Raw genomic sequence first — 16,020 nt, 5'->3', positions numbered from 1 at the left:
CGAAGAAAAAAATTAGATGAATTGTGGTTGAAATGTTAAATAGGTTTTTTGGTCATAGAATGTAACTGTGATGAAGTTCTGTTATGACAGTGGAGGAGAAAACTGAGAAGAAAGCAGAAAACATGTTTGGAAGGGTAGGGAGAAGTGGCTTGTATGAATTCTGTCTTACATTTAAATCCTGATGCTATCTGAGATCAGAAGTGTTGCAGATCTTCAAGCAGGTAGTTTCCAATTAATTTATTTCACTAACCTAGATATACAGTGGGTAGAGGGGGAAGACAAACTTACTGTTATGTGTTTTACTATAAAAATGGTGAGTGAAAAGTAGCCTGAGATCTAGAAAGGGCTAAACAGACATGGTGGAACTGCACCATAGGCTGGGGCTGCAGCTGAAAGTGGACAAGATTCAGAAGAAATCCAGTTTTTATTTCCCATTTCTGCATTTTACCATAGAAAGACAAAGCCATAGGATTTGTGTGCATTGTAGAAAGTTTAAGTCTATCAATGCATCTGATGTTTATCTCATTTCTAAGATGGGTGCTGTTGTAGGAAATCTCATGTATTGCCCAACTGCCATGATCTTAACCAGAGGGTTTTCTGACTGCAGTACTGAATTTAAGTATGTCTATCTCATCCATTCAGTAATACTTTGTGAGGTGCTGGTGTTCCCTAGGGGCCTGTCACCCTACAGAATATGGGAAATTATATTAGTGAAAGGAGTTTGGTAGAGCACACGTTGATTTTATGTTTTCTTGAGGAGGCAAATCCTGAAGGAACATGTGCGTCTGAGCAGGAGATCACGCCGTCTTCTTAGTAGAGCAGGACTTACTGTGTAACAGGCAGAGTTTTGATACTCAAAGTAAGGAATAGCCATATCAATCCAGAAAGCAAAGGGAACTACCATGCCCTAGCATGTAGTGAGCAAGGTCAGCCTTTACTGAACTGTGAGAATATTGCACAAGATTCATCCTGCATTTCTACTCCTAACTGCTTGAGTCACTGAAGGTATGTCTTCTCAGGGTTTGGCAGGCAGATAACTCACTCTGTTCACACTCCAAGCTGGCTGGATGAAAGCTGCCTGGAAATGGGAAGCTGTGTAGACATCATTAGCATGTGGCTGAGCCTGAACTGGTAAGTTCTGCTGGGAAGCAGAGTGTATTAGCTTGGGATCAGAATTAGAGGGTTGCAGTTACAAGACTTTAGGATAAGAGGTAGCTTCTATCTGGGCATCTTGGAGCACTTGCAGACGAAGTTGCATCTTTTTGCAAATCTGCCATGGAATTGCATCCTTAATATGTTAGAAGGGTTAGCCAGACGTGTGATCTGGAAAAATGGTGTCCTAAAGGCAGCATGTTCTTTTAAAAGAAAAATTGAGTGAAAATCCAAGGCCAAATTCTAGCTTTAACAATCTGCTTTCAGATGCTTTCTGTCAGGTCTGAGGATTGATGTATGCTAGTGTTAAAGACTTAAAACTGTACATTTGAATGTAAACCCAACTTGTCCATGGAAAGGACTGTGTACAAATGAGCACCTTGCAGTAATAGCTGCCTGAATTAAGTCCCCTCCCTATGCAGTCCATTACACAAAATACTTGGTCCTTTGTTTACAATGAATGGAAAGTGCTAATGCCAGCTGATTTATCTGATGTCTCAGACTCCTGAGTCATTTAGGTACTTTTGAAGATGTTCTCTTTCAAATTACTTTCTGTAATTTATTTCCAAGACTCTGATTTTCAGAAAAAAATCCCTGTTCCTTAACAAATTCATGAGTGTTTAAAAATTATGTTGTCCTTAGCCTCAGTAGTCCACTAGTTGCTATGTTCTGGAAGCAATGCATTCTGTAGGATATAAAACTATTCCTAACCGTGGCATTGGATCACTGCCATCATTAGATTAATACCAACTATTATCATCCAGGATGCTCATTTGGTTTTACTGAGCTTTGTTAATGAAATAGAAATGTATGATTAAAGTCATCCTGTCTGTCCCTCTAAAGCTGTGCCTGTGAATGAGTCACTGTTTTACAAATGGGTGTTGCCAGACGCTGACACTGAATACGGCTCCAGCCGTCAGAGCTCTGGGTCCAGCACCGCATTCTTGGAGTCCAGACTGGAACACTGAAATTCCCATTGAAACCTGTGGGAATTCTGCATGGCCAAAGCCCAGCTACCTTTATGGCTGGCTGAGGCAGCTTGAAGAGAGCTGTAGCTCTATGCATGTAGCAGCTTGGGGACTCAATATGAATTTCATGCATCTCTTCACTTAGTCACTTGAAACCCAAGATGGAATTGAGGATTCCACATTCCACTTGGGCTTTGTTTGCTTGAGGTCAGCTGAGTGCCCACTGCTGCCTCTGGACGTGACACCTTCCACCCCACTGGCAGACCTGCAATTGTGGTTTCGGTGCTCCCTGGGCACAAGAAGTATTTTCACAGAGCAAGCCCCAGTGTGTCAGTCAGCTGGCCTGCCCTGCCTGCTGCAGTGGTCCTGGCTGGCTACATCAAGGATAGAATATGCTTCAGCCTTTTCTCAGACACAGAGCTGCTTGCATGTCCCGAAAGGAAACAGCTTCCAAAGATCTTATGTAGTTGCTCACAGTAATCTGTGTCTTTTGGGCAAGGTTGACCCAATAGTTAATTTTGTTTGTTTGCCTCACATATGAGACAGGGATTGAATAGTCCTGGCTTTGGGGAATTTCACATCTGGATTCAAGCTCTTTATGGCTACTGTCCCCTAATCTGTGCCATGGGCTGTTCCCAAGTCATAGTTCTGTACTTTTCCAAGCTTTGTGTTTCATATCGTCCCCTCGGGGTCATTTGTAAAAGTGGGAGGGCCAGATTGGTAGTTGCAAGAAAGAGAAGTATCATCACTGACGTCAATGCAGCTCTTCCACTTTAGCAAGGGATCAGGCCCATCTACCAGTGTCACGGTCTGCTGGGGAGGAGGGGAGGCAGCCTCAGAAGTGTCGGGTTTGCAGTTTGCCAAGTGACAAACAGAGAATCTGAGTGCGGTAGCCAGGCATGCTACAAAACACACTGTTGGAGAGACAGCTCTCTCTGGAGGCTTCAGTCTTGATTTACTTACTCCTGGTCATTGTCCTGATATTCCATGGCTTTCAGACAATTAAGAAAAACTTAATATATGGACTTCTGTGAGGATAATTTGCTGAGACCCCTTGTGGGATTTCTGGGTGGTTTCATATGGTGAAGGACGCCAGTTGTTGGCATAGCTACTTTTGTGCAGCTGGGTAAGGCTGTAGTGGAAAATCCAAGGCTGGTTGCTCTGTGTTACCAAATGTATGACTGCACATAGGTTTAAAGTAATTTAAAGCTTCCAAATATTTTACAAATCTTCAGATATTTTAAATAATTTTGAAAGCATGAATTTATGGGAAAAATCCTGAATTGAAAGGAAGAGAGCCTGAAAGCTCTGAGTAAAGCAGAAAAGAGACAGGGTTTTCTCAGGTGCAAAGGGGAGTAGAGAAGGGGGAAAATGCCACAGAACCTTTCAGAGATCCACTAGTGCTGCTCCCAGAACTCTGCCTGTTTTGTGCATTTCTTCTCTTGTGCTTTTGCTCATCTGAACAGTCTCTCCAGAAATCAGCAATTGGAAACACATAACAAGTAATTCTCTTTGCCAGGTAAATGGGAACAATAGTTGAGTGGGAAAGAATGAATCACTGCCATTAACAAGAAAACTAGGGTTGCTCTCATCATCAACACAATGCACTGTCTATTCTCAAATGTCAGGGCTCATAACTCACCATTTACAAATTAGACTTAACCCCCTCCCACACAAACCCACATAGCCCTTGCTAGCCTCCAAGCTTAGGTTATAGCTGTCTTTCTCTGAGGGCTACCAATAAAACCTTCAAAATACATATCCTCCAGACAGTCTGGCTTCTTTCAAGATCAAATACTCCTCCCCTTTTCCCTTTGGATTTTTGTTTTAATTACAGCTACATCACTGAAAAATGTGGAAAGCCCATCTAAGGCCCTAATTATCCTTAATGTAAGAGGACCATTATTGTCTACAGATGAAATGAATAATACAACCAGTAAGAAAGATTCCAAAGTTTTGATTACCTTAATAAATTCCTAAAAGTGAAGAAACTCACAGATCTTTATCCAATGCAACCACAAATTATTAATGCAGGTGGGAGTATCAAAAGCTAGAGTGTTTCAGCTGGCATCTTACAACATCTGTTGAGATGGCGTTTTTCATCCAGTGTACTGATGGATTATAACTATAGCCACCCAGAAAAGGTGTAACAAGGATGCCAGTTTCCTAGATAACCATCATGTAGGTGTAGAACATGAGATGCTGCTATTTTCAGATGCTCATCAGGATATTAATAACCTCCATACTTTGAAAGTAATGGGCTTGTTTGAATTCCTGGTCCTGAAATATAGAAGACAGCCAGGATATGTTTTTCATTCAGGATGGCTTTTAAACTGAAGTTAAAACAGGTAACTAGAAAAAAGGACACAGAAACAAATTTGAGACTTATTAGTAGAGTCCATTTAGCAAATTCTGATTTCCCAGTCCAACACCAGCAGTTTTTTATTAATGAATAAATCATTCTTTCTTTCTCTGCAGATTGAGAATTCTTCAAAGTGATTTACATGCAGTTCTTAGTGCAGCTGTTTGCTGGGGGTGTGTGCTCTGTGTGGGGGATCTATCAGCAGTCTGGCTACCTCTGTGTGATCTTGGGTAAGGCCTGGATAAAAATCAAAGGCCAGATTGTTCTGTTTTTCCAAATGTGTTGCCTGGGGCCTGCTAATTAATAGAATGTCTAGGAATGTCATACATCTATTGAAAAAAAGCGTCACTTGAAAATTACTATTGTTTTAATTGTATGTTGTCATTTTCACATAGTGACCAATACCCCAGCCTACCAGTCTTCTTGAAAGAGAAAACTGGAACATGGAAAACTGGACACTCAGAGGGAAATGGTGTCTCTTTTTAAGTTATTTTTTAACGTAGGTCTCACAGAGTCATAAATGCTCCCACATGTTGACTGGGGGCCTTATCCTGAAATCCAAACTTGTGTTTCATTCTTATGAATTATTCCAGCATAAGCCAGTGCTGGAGGCTGACTGTAAACAGGGGTTAGAGAATTGAGCTGACTTTGACCTAGCAATGGAGCATAGCTCTGGAAACAAAGTGCTGGAGATACAGCACTTTGTGTCATGGACAGGCCAGCTGAAACTTGGAGGTTGTGCATGGCAGTAGGCATGCAGGGATGCCTACCAGTAAGTGCTTGCAGGATTGGGTGGTAGGTGGTCCTAATTTATTTGCTGTTTTAACAGAAATCTGGGATTTGTTATGGAGTGAGTTAGTTCCTCTGGGAAAGGTGGGTGTAACTTGTCAGGACATGAAGGCTAGCTAACCTCAGACATTTGGGAAGTTGTGTGTGTGTGTGTTTTGATGCATATGATTTTGTTATGTAAAATAGTGAGGCTCACCCCCTGCTCTGCCTGTGGGTTTCTGCACAGTTCTTTTGAAGGAGAAGGGTAGCTCATATGATGAGGTGAGAAAGAAGATGAATGGAAATAGAAACCAGGAGGAATCACTTCTTCAGCTGAATAGTTATAAGTGTTTCTAGAATTCAAAAATTTTTTGTCCTGTGTCACTGGGTATGTAGCAGAAAAAATAGAACATTATCTAAAGGTTACATCTTGATTTTTACAGATTTATTTAGCCACAATTTATTTGTACATGATGAGAGACATTTTGTATGAATATCTGACTGTAAGCATTCCTCAAACACACCCCATGCTGTCAAAAGAAACTAAAATCCTTATTTTTCTTTTCTGTGTAAGTCTTGGATTGGAAGCTGGTTTTCATTTGATTTGTTTCTATCAGTGCATTAGAGCAAAGGTGTGTGCTTTGGACCATGGGTATAATTTTGAAGGTTTCTTATGTTGAAAACTCCCTCAGTTGGCAAATAGATCATTCAGTGCTATATTTTCTGGGAGCCCAGCAAAGATGATGGCATTTTGGAGGCGGAAAGAAGCAATGGGGAATGAGGGGGAGTATCTTTTTATCTGTCAAATACAGTTGTGGTATCTCTGCAACACTATGCTTTAAGTGCAGTGTGCTGGTCTTGGTTTTTATGAGAGTCCTGGAAGAGTTTTGTGCACTGCACAGTCTGATTGACAAAGAGGTTTTCTGTCCTCAGATGACCTTCTTTTAATATAAAAAAAAATTCAATAAAAGTTCAGCCACACAGCAAGGGATGAATTTAAAGACTGCACACCATGTGACAGTGGTAAAACTTTCATAATAGTCGTCATATTTGTTGGTTTAAAAATCAACTTCATTGTCATAGTTAATAGTTTGCAGCTGCTGCAGAACAGAGGCAAATTGCTATGTATGTGTCAGCCTTAAATGCAAGTAAGATTCAGTGACTGGGATGACTCGGTTAGTTTTTCCTATCTATTGGTGATATTACTGATCATCATCTCTACGCGATGAGAGGATTTCATTGCCACATTTCAGCACTGCTGGGCTGATTATGTGATCTCGCAAGTAAAAGAAACTTGTTTTCAGTGTCCTGCCAAAATATACTCCACAACATCCCATTAAAAAGGCTTCCAAGGTCATGCATAAGTAGGTGCAACCCCCTGCAAATCTATGGGCTATCATCAGCATTGATTTAACTAATGAAGGTAAGTTACATGAAAAGTGTTAAAGACTCAGAATTTAGCACCTAATGTGAAGCTCAGTAATAAAAGCCTTTTTGGAAGATCACAAGGTAACTTCTCTGCCAACTTATCACATATGAAAGTAGTTATAATTTGCATCAGGTTCATATCAGATGGGAATGGGAAGTAGATGAAACAACTCTGTCTCCATCATGCTAGTGATGTGCAGAAGGTGTGCAAAGTCAAAACAGTCCAGTGGTCAAAGTGTAGCAAGCAGGCTGGGCAGGCAGAGGAATATGTGAAGTGTCTGTTGGTTATCCCAGGCTGAAGGCTATCCAAGAAATCCTCCCTAAGGCATTGGGAGTTGTGGCAACCATAGGCAATTATGTCTAAAGGGATCTGTTGTGCATTTAGGCTGAGAAAATATAGTGTGATTTAGATTTAGGGAGATCTTACTTTACTTCTCCATCCCTACTCTATCTGCTGTTAAAGTAGATCTGAGTTTAAACTGTGGACCTAAAGCTGCAGAATGATGTGTGAGGGGTATCCCCTTTAAGTCATCTCAGAAGGACTGTGGTTATTTAAAGCAGAGCATCCCATGGTGTTTTAGGCACCTGTCTCTGTGGAGAAGCCATGGAGTTCAATAAGCGCAGGTCAGGCTGCCCAGGATGCTGTGTTCTCATGGCTGAGGGTCAGCTTTTCCTCCAAGAAAGTAAACAGTAGAGGAGCAAGAAAGGTCTAATGACTGAGCTTACAAGAAGACAGTACTTTTAATGCTGAAGTCAAAGACTCAGAGCCTAAATGGTGGGAAAACTTCCCCAGGGAAGAGGCAGCCCACACAGTCCTGCACTGGATTACTGTTAGTGCTACTTCACTTATTTGTTTGAGATTTCTCATGTGTTTCCTGGGCCAGAACCTGACCCTCAGGTCTCATTTACAGTTCAGAGAACTTCAGTTTGGCATTTCTGTGAACATTGTGTAATTGCAATAATTTCAACTCTTGTTATTCCTTCAAACTTGGATAATTTGTCAATGTGCTAGTTTATTTTATTCACATAGAGACCGTCACTAGCACTGAAGTCTAAAGTAAATACATGGGATATCTAGTTAATCTGTGGTTTTTTTCTCCTGGCCTTCTGTCTTTCTTGGTTTGTGGAGGTTGCTTTGTTTTAAAAACAAATGGAAGTGTATACAAGAAGATGGGTGGAACCTTCAAAGCACCCTGCTGTGTGTGAGGGCTTTAGGAGAGTGGTTCTGGAGTCTGGAAATGCCACACAATAGGTACCTTCCCCCCATTTCTGAAGCCCATCCTCTTGATGGAGTTTCCTAGCCCTGAGGAGTGAGGGATATCTCGGCTGAGCCCTGGTTATTTGTCGGCCAATTCACAATTAGTCAAAATGTCTTTCCATATAAAGAGTAGAGAGGGAAGGGAAATCATCGAATCATAGAAAGGCTCAGGGCCCCATCCAACACGGCATTGAACTTGTGGGGCATCCACAGCTTCTCTGGGCAACCTGTTCTGTGGCTTACCACCCTCAGAGTAAAGAACTGTTTTCTAAAATCTAATCTAAATCTCTCCTCTTTTCAACTAAACCCCTTGTTCCTGTTTGTTCTAGAATTATATGCCCATTTAAAATGTCATTCTCCCTCTTTTTTGTCATGTAAAAAAGCCCCCTTTAAGTACTGGAAAACTGCTGTGAGGTCTTTCCAGAGCCTTCCCTTCTCCAGGCTGAACAACTCAACTCTCTCAGCCTTTCTTTGCAGGAGAGGTGCTCCAACACTGATAAGTTTTGTGGCCCTCCTCTGGACTCACTCCAACAAGTCTATGTCTTTCTTGTGCTAGAGACTCCAGAGCTGGATGCAGAACTCCAGGTGGAGCCTCATGAGAACAGAATAGAGGAGCAGAACCACCTCCCTTGACCTGCTGGCCACACTGCTTTGGATGCAGTGCAGGATGCAGCTGGCCTTCTGGACTGTGGGCATATCCAAGATATACTCTTGTTAGAAAAGGTAGGACAGATGTCTGGATAGAAAACAGCTATAGATGTGTTGGAACTACCCCTTTAGCATTAGACCTGCATCTATTTTTCTGCCTTTTGGGACAGAGCAACTTGCAAGTTTTTGACCAATAGTTCTCTCTCTCCAATGTCCCTGAGTGTTTCTCGAAGATTGTGGACAAGCAGCCATGTTTTTCCTCAATGGTAGTCATTCTTTTCTGAAGGAGACTTCTTCATTTAGGCCTACAAGAGCAGTTGGCCTGTGTGATTAGAGAAGGAGCGTGGACTTCATCTAATTAAATGTAAGGGCATCTAAAGTGCAAATGTGCTCTTATGGTAGTCCTTCAGCATTCTGTTATAATCTGATATGAAGCCAGTGTGGTTAAGGGACTGTAGGTACCAGCTCTACTTGTCTTAGAGCAGATGTGTAAAATGGCAAATGGACTCTGTCCATAACAGTGTCTCTATCTATTAATTAGAGGGGGACTGAGTCAAGAAGAACATCCCCAGATTTTTTATCTTCTGCTTACAGTGGTGGAAAAGATTGTAGAGATGGTGGTCTGTGTTTATCTTCCTTCTCATGTTGCCTTCCTTTTCTTCTCTAAACATTGACAGAACTTTTCAGGGTAGGCATGAAGTAAATCTGTTGAATATAAATTTTGATTTTTGTCATTGTAGCTTTGCCCGGAACAGCACATAATCTACTGACATTTTGGATCTGCAGGAGAAAACCAGAATGTTTCCACCATCAAAGGTCTCTTGGAGTTGTTGAAAGAAGGCTGGAACAGTCCTGGTTTTTGGACTTTCTTTTCTTCAGGTATTTTTTGTCCTATCTGATTTCCAAAGAGGAGTCTGATTTTCATTTTACATTGCCCCACCCCTGTGGCATTTTTGACACTGGCCAGAAATGAGAAGCCTTGATTTGGAAAGGTGTCATCAAAACAATGACTAGATATACTTGGAAGAAACGTTTATTATTTGGCTTATTGCTGCTGAGGGCTGCTAATTACCAAGCAATTATGACCAGACATAATTTTTCACTGTCTAAAGCTGCCTCTTGGGTTTAATATCTGTCAGAAAACTAAAACTAGTAAATTTTTGAGGAGTCCAAAAATGCCAAGAGATGTATAAATATTTCCTCAGGGCATCCTTTGCTACCTTGGACTTCAAGGCCAGGAGTTTGGCTGTCACTGCTTCCTTAGAAAGCATTCTTGGCTCCAGTATCCTGATCCATCTTTTCTCTCCTGGATTTTCAAATAATCAAATCATAAAAGTAGTTAGGGAAGTACATTTTGCATCTGTAACTTCGGTGATCTTTGGATGCTTTAGGAGTCAAAACTCCACATGGATTTGCCACAGCTGAGGGCTGTGTGTTTGACACAGAAATCCTTTTGCACACAAATTAGAGGACAACCAGTGCAAAACAAAGTGGTTAGAATGCATTAGCTAAGCAGGAAGCATGGAAATCTGTCTCTGCTGTGTCAGGAAACAATTTGTCTGTGGAAATGGCATGTCACAGTGCTTGGGAAGACAATGCTGTGAGAAATGTTCAGTAAGCTGGTGGCTTGAGAAGGTCCTACAGGGGCACTGTCAGTGCATCAATAGGCCTGATTTATCACTGTATTATATTAAGTCTACTCCACAGTGACTCCACTCAAGTCAGTGAATTTATCATAGGGTAAAGCTGGGGGAAAATAGTGCCTCATCCCTTTTGTTTTCTGCATGAATTTCTTCCACAGAGCCACATCGATACTTTCAGTTCTGTCCTCTTCATGCCCAGCTGTGACAAGGTGGGAGCTGGAAGCTTCTCACTATTGCTTAGAGGAGTTGGGATATATTCCTGGTACTGGCAGAAATTTCTGAACCCCAGATTTGCCAGCTAATCCTTAAAAATGGTTTCTGTTGAAGACAGACACATGAATCTTACAGTGTGGTTCTTGAGAAGGCACTTTGAAAATGGGATTTACTGTTGGGGTGGAACACCAGAGGCTGTCACACCACTAAGCTGAGAATAAACAGAGAAGAAAGCCTACATGAGAATGCCATGAAAGTGGGTATAAATGAGGGAGGGAGTAAATTCTTGCATCCAAACAGAATTTGGCATTTGCCTGTAACATGCAGGTGCTTTGCCAGCATGAAGAACAGAACTGAGAAGTGAAAATCTACATCTCCGTGTTCATCTTTCAGCAAGCTTCCAAGCATACACATTTCTTTCAAAATCACTACCAAGCTGTTTATGATACATCTGTGCCAACTGCAATGTTTTATGTAGTCATTGAAGCCAAATCATTGTGACCTGATGTGACTCAGTTTTCTAAAAGGGTGCGTCTTGAGAATTCTCATTTTCTTCAGTTCAAAGTGAAACACTAGGAAAAGTGTTGGAATGGATCTGAAAACAGTGCAGCATTCTTATGCAGAGGCAAGAGTGTCATTCAGGCAAACACCAGAAGAAAATCTGTCTTCGGTGTGTTTTTCAAAATGAGTCTGAAATGTTCGTTGGAAAAGTGTCAGGAATATGAGACTTAAATGAACTCATTTACATGCTCTGATTTTGCCTATATCTGTGGTATTGGGAAGTGCAATAATAAATTCTAAGTGCTCTGTTCCTGAAATTTTAGTTCACTTTTTTTTTCCCTGCATGGAAATTTATTTAAGAGTCTATGTGAAGTCTGTTTTTTTTCCTCACTGGTTTTATTTTTTTTCTTCATATTTCTTTTTGTTCTTCTCCCTATTTCTCTGAATATAAGTTTTATACCTCTGTGTGACTTTTAAACCTGTTGTGCATATGGAGAAGAATTAAGTGAAAAATTTTCTCTTTTCTTGGTCTGCTTTTTTTTGTATTTTCTTTTGCTGTTGGTTTTATTGGATTATAGAAAAACTCTTATTTATATATTCAGCTGTTTAGATATGTTCTCATGCATAGATCATGGTTTATTATGCATTTCATTCTTGTTTCCTCAGATACAAATCAACAGTAAAATTTTCCAAAGTTTTTTAAATTGAGGTCAGATGCTTTCAGGCTCATAAATCCTCTTGGTCAGTGTAAGATATTTTGATACTTGAAATTTGTCATCATCTTTCTCTTTAGTAGCACTGCCTGGTTTTACCTTCATCTGAGATTGGACTGGACAGTTGAGCATTGTCAGAATTTATAACGAGCAGTTGGATTTATGTGTAATAACACCAGTGATGCTGGGTTGTTTTGTTTTTCAGAGGTTCCCACTACAGCAAACAACAACAGACACAGATAAAAATGGCTGTGTTTTTTTTTCTCATGCAAGCCATGAAAGGTAATTTTTTTTTAAGTATAGTAGTTGATGAGAGACTTCCTTCTGATGAAATTAGATTCAGTAGCATAACTGACGAAATAAGGAGACTACCCTAAATGACCTTTGTGTCTGAGTCTTTATTTGAAAGGGAACAAGACTTCTTTGAATGTACTTCCAGATAGTATCTACATTTCTTAGAAACTTGCAGGGCTTTTTGCGGGAAACCCCCAAACTATTTCTGTGTGGCTTTGGCCAAAATTATTTGGTTTTCTATTACCAAATTTCAAAAAGGTTGAATAGTTGGCTTTTCTGAAGGAAAGGCAATACTTTCCATACAGAAAAGTCCCCGTTTTTTTAAGCATTGCTTTTTTTTCTTTCCACATTTCTGACAAGCAAAAGAATACAAAAGTACCTGGAAGTACAGTTCTTGTGTCATGAAATTGCAATGTGAAAATAAGATTTACAGTCTCTGAGTTTTTGCCTGCTGCAGCACCAGTCAGTGCCAATATATTAGGCTCAAAATTTGATGTAAATACAAACACAGATTAGTGTTTCTTCCACTGCAACATTGCAAATACCATTATGGCTAAGTGCCATTGACACCAGTCAGTGAGGAATAGAGGCTGTAGCTGCCTAAACAATCTGTACTATTATTTAAAGGGATAAGCTGCCCTTTTTATAGCCTTCTGCTGTGATTGCTGGAGTGCTCATACTAGTGCAAAAGGTGTCAGATGAGGAAACTTTGCCAACAAAAAGCTAATAATGTGAAAAAAAGGAAAGTTAATGTGGACAGGAGGGAGTGGCATAAACTGAGGTCATGTAATTTGGTTAAAGTCTGAATTGATATTGCTTCGAAATTGCAGTGCAGTCATCTTGTGTGCTTGAGATTATGCAGTGTTGGTGCCACAGTGAATTACAGGTGTTAAGTTTTATGGGGCAGTTCTGTCTAAAACCAGGGTTGGATGCCCTACCTGTTGGGTAGTGTGCTTTATGGGCTGTTTCAGCAGGTCAGCATAAAACAACAACCCTGATCATGAATCTTACTCCTGTGTGAGTGAAAGAGTTTGTGCTGGTCTGTGTTGCCCTTCCTAGACACATGGAAGGGGTTCTCAGGTGGTGTTTTTTTCCTATCCTTGTCTCTGTAGACTGTGGGGGTACATTTATGGAATCTGAAACTGCTTTTCAGAATGTGGGAGTACAGTATTGTTGCTGTTCTGTCTACTTCTTATTTTAAACCAAGGGATTGTACCTCCTGACTTTCCTAAATCATGCTTGGAGGCTTCAGTTATGATTGAAATGAAGATGAAGGCTTAAGTGCAAGGATTAGATAGTTAAGATGAGGGTTTAGAAAATACCCATTATTTCCATCAGATAATTTTGTGATATTTCTGTAAAGAAGGCTCTTCAACAAAAACTGGAAGGAATTCGGCCATGAGGAATTCCAGCAGTGAGAATTTGAGATGTTTGGGAAATCAGGAGCAAACTGAAACTGAGGTCTTAGAAATGGTGATATTTTTTTTTCTGGTGCCAAAAAGCATGCCAAGTTATTTTGTCCTGAACAATCTGTAGATTTAATTGCTCTTGAAGTGCCCAAGGGGTTCTCTGACAGAGTTTTGGAATCTGTGGCTCTCCTTGGTGCTGTGTTTTACAGCTTTGTAACAAAACACTGAAGCTGATTTCTGTAGTGGATAAAGTGGAGTACAGTATATATTTGATCTCTTTCAGTAATTAGAAACCTTAACCATTTTGTAAACAAAGACTCAGCCCAGTGTGAACATGCCTAAAAAAAGAGAAGTTTTATTGGATTGTGGAAGTAGTGTATCTTGTATCTTCTTCACTTATTTAAACATAAGGCCTTAATTTCAGAGTTAGAAATAAGAAAGATGACAAAGAATAGCGCTAGATTGGAAAATATGAAGCCTGTGCCTAACTCCAGTGAAAATAGTTATGGCTGAGTCATTTTGATGAAAGCATGTACAGCCAATAAATTCAATAAATAGGTATATTTAAACACATGGAGGCAATGATTACATAAGGAAACTTGACAACAATATTTTAAGGTGTATAAAATTTTTTTTCATTTGCCATGAAAATGTGTGCTATTGTATAGATTTCCTTTCTCTTTCCCACAGTCTATGAAAAGTTGAGGCCAGAAACAGCTTGAAGACTGAACATGGTATGTCCTTAAAATCCAGCCATGCACATCTGCCAGTAGTGGACATTGACCTTCTCTTTCCTGCTGTGGGCAGATGTCATTCAGTTCAGGAAATATCAGAGAAGTGACACAGCTCTGGCTTAGCACAACAGTGACCCTATGAAACGTGGCCTTGGAAATCTTAGTGTGCTGGAAAGCCAGGATCTCTGAGCATTCCCACTGCATACAGCCTTTGGCGTGGTTAGCAAGGGTAGAACGGTTTAATCTTTGCACTTTCCTTCTCTTTTATTTACAGATGTGACTAACAGTGGGAAAAGCTAATGAGCAGATGAACAGCAAATATTTTGAACTTTCAATATTTCTGAGATATTGAGGTAAAGCAGGGTAGAGCAAAATTTTGTATAGAGAGGTAATACCTTTTACTAGGTGAAATGATAGTACTGGAAAGAAACAGCGACTCTCACTTGATAAAAGCTTGTCTCTTTTCCCCAACTTTTACATCAGTTGCTCCAGTGATGTCTTTACCAATGTAAAATCACTATTTTTTTTCTTACCATTAGTTATTTATTAAGTTTAAAGACAGAAGACAAAATAATTTAACTATCTACATTTTGTGGATGTCGCAATGTGAAGCAATCCTGAGGGATATACTCTTCTGTAAACTGATACTGTGTTTTAATTTTGTTTCTATCATAAAAAGTATTTAGATTGAGCAGCAAAATATTTGGAACTGTGATATTTTACTAAGAATATATGTACTCCAATGTATATTCAGGTAAGGATGAAACATATTAACAGTCTAATGTTTGTATCAGGTATCCTTATTTTGTAAACTACTTGAAGTTATGTGTCTGACCCCATCATTACCACTTGCCATCATAGAAATCCAGTTTCACTGAAGTGTTAAGTTCCCTGCTATTCAGGAAACTGTTTCTTTGGATTCCATTTTCTCTGTTTTTAATAAATCTTGGTTTTGGCTTGGATCACTCTTGCCTAGGTAATATTACAAAAATGCCTGTAGAATGATGAGAAGCTCATCAGCTTTATGAAGAAGACCTTCAGACTTTCCAGAACTTAAAAGTTCCTCTCAGTGCCAATCATTAGACAGGAAAGAGGTTATTCTGTTATTTTTTAGTAAATTTTGCCTCCCATCAGACTCCAGTGAACAAACAAAAAAAAAAGCCCCCAGAACCTTGAAGACTAAAAGAAGGCTGAAAATTGGTGTTGGTGGGTAGCCATATAATATATATAAAAAAAAAAAAAAAAAAAATGAAAACTATCTAATTTATGCTTGGCTCTTGCAGTGCATGAGGAATGCCATCCTTCAGCCATCATGTCATTTGGAGCATTAGTCACAAAAGGAACTACGTGACTTGCTGATAATATCTGCATATGGGAAATCATCAGAGGATTTGTTAGGATCCATCCATGGCTGGGTGGACTCTCGTGAGCTGTGTGGAACAACCAGAGCATGTTGGATGGGCAGCTCTCTTCTGCACTAATGTACTTTCGGCCTGTGAAAAATACTGTCAGAAATGCTGGACTCCTGTGTTGAAGGTGGCATTTTGAATGCTGCAGTACCTGGGTGCCAAAGTGCTTAGAAGTGATTCAGTGGGTTAAACCCAGAAATCTGAGTTTACCAAGTATTGTCACGGATAAATTCTTTCAGCAGTTGTTCTAAGACAGCTTATTTAAACTTAAGACCTTAATTTCAGAGTTAGGAATAAGAAAGATGACAAAGAATAGCACTAGATTGGAAACTATGAAACCCATGCCTAACTCCAGTGAAAATAGTTACAGCTGAGTCATTTTGATGAAAGTATGTACAGTGCTAAGACAGTGGCTAAGACAGAAACTAATGTCTTCAGAAAATGAATTAAAAAGAATTCCTACTCCTGTTAGATAAAAGGCATTGTGCCTGATTTCCTATCTGTAAAAAAAATCTGAGAA

General features: G+C 39.9%; 1 long non-coding RNA gene across 1 annotated transcript in view; it reads left to right on the top strand.

The window, feature by feature from the left end:
• The window catches only part of LOC108445410, a 245,717-nt gene that overhangs the window by 74,206 nt on the left and 155,491 nt on the right, over positions 1 to 16,020 (top strand). Inside the window, exons 5-7 of the long non-coding RNA XR_001860259.1 lie at positions 8,493 to 8,659; positions 9,325 to 9,463; positions 11,860 to 11,936. This is a non-coding gene — a long non-coding RNA (uncharacterized LOC108445410). The remainder of the gene's footprint in view (positions 1 to 8,492; positions 8,660 to 9,324; positions 9,464 to 11,859; positions 11,937 to 16,020) is intronic.

Source organism: Corvus brachyrhynchos, unplaced genomic scaffold, assembly GCF_000691975.1.
Source record: "Corvus brachyrhynchos isolate BGI_N302 unplaced genomic scaffold, ASM69197v1 scaffold1, whole genome shotgun sequence".
NCBI classification, from domain to species: Eukaryota; Metazoa; Chordata; class Aves; order Passeriformes; family Corvidae; genus Corvus; species Corvus brachyrhynchos.
Note: the sequence above shows the minus strand (reverse complement) of the source record. Positions and strands in the feature narration are given on the sequence as shown.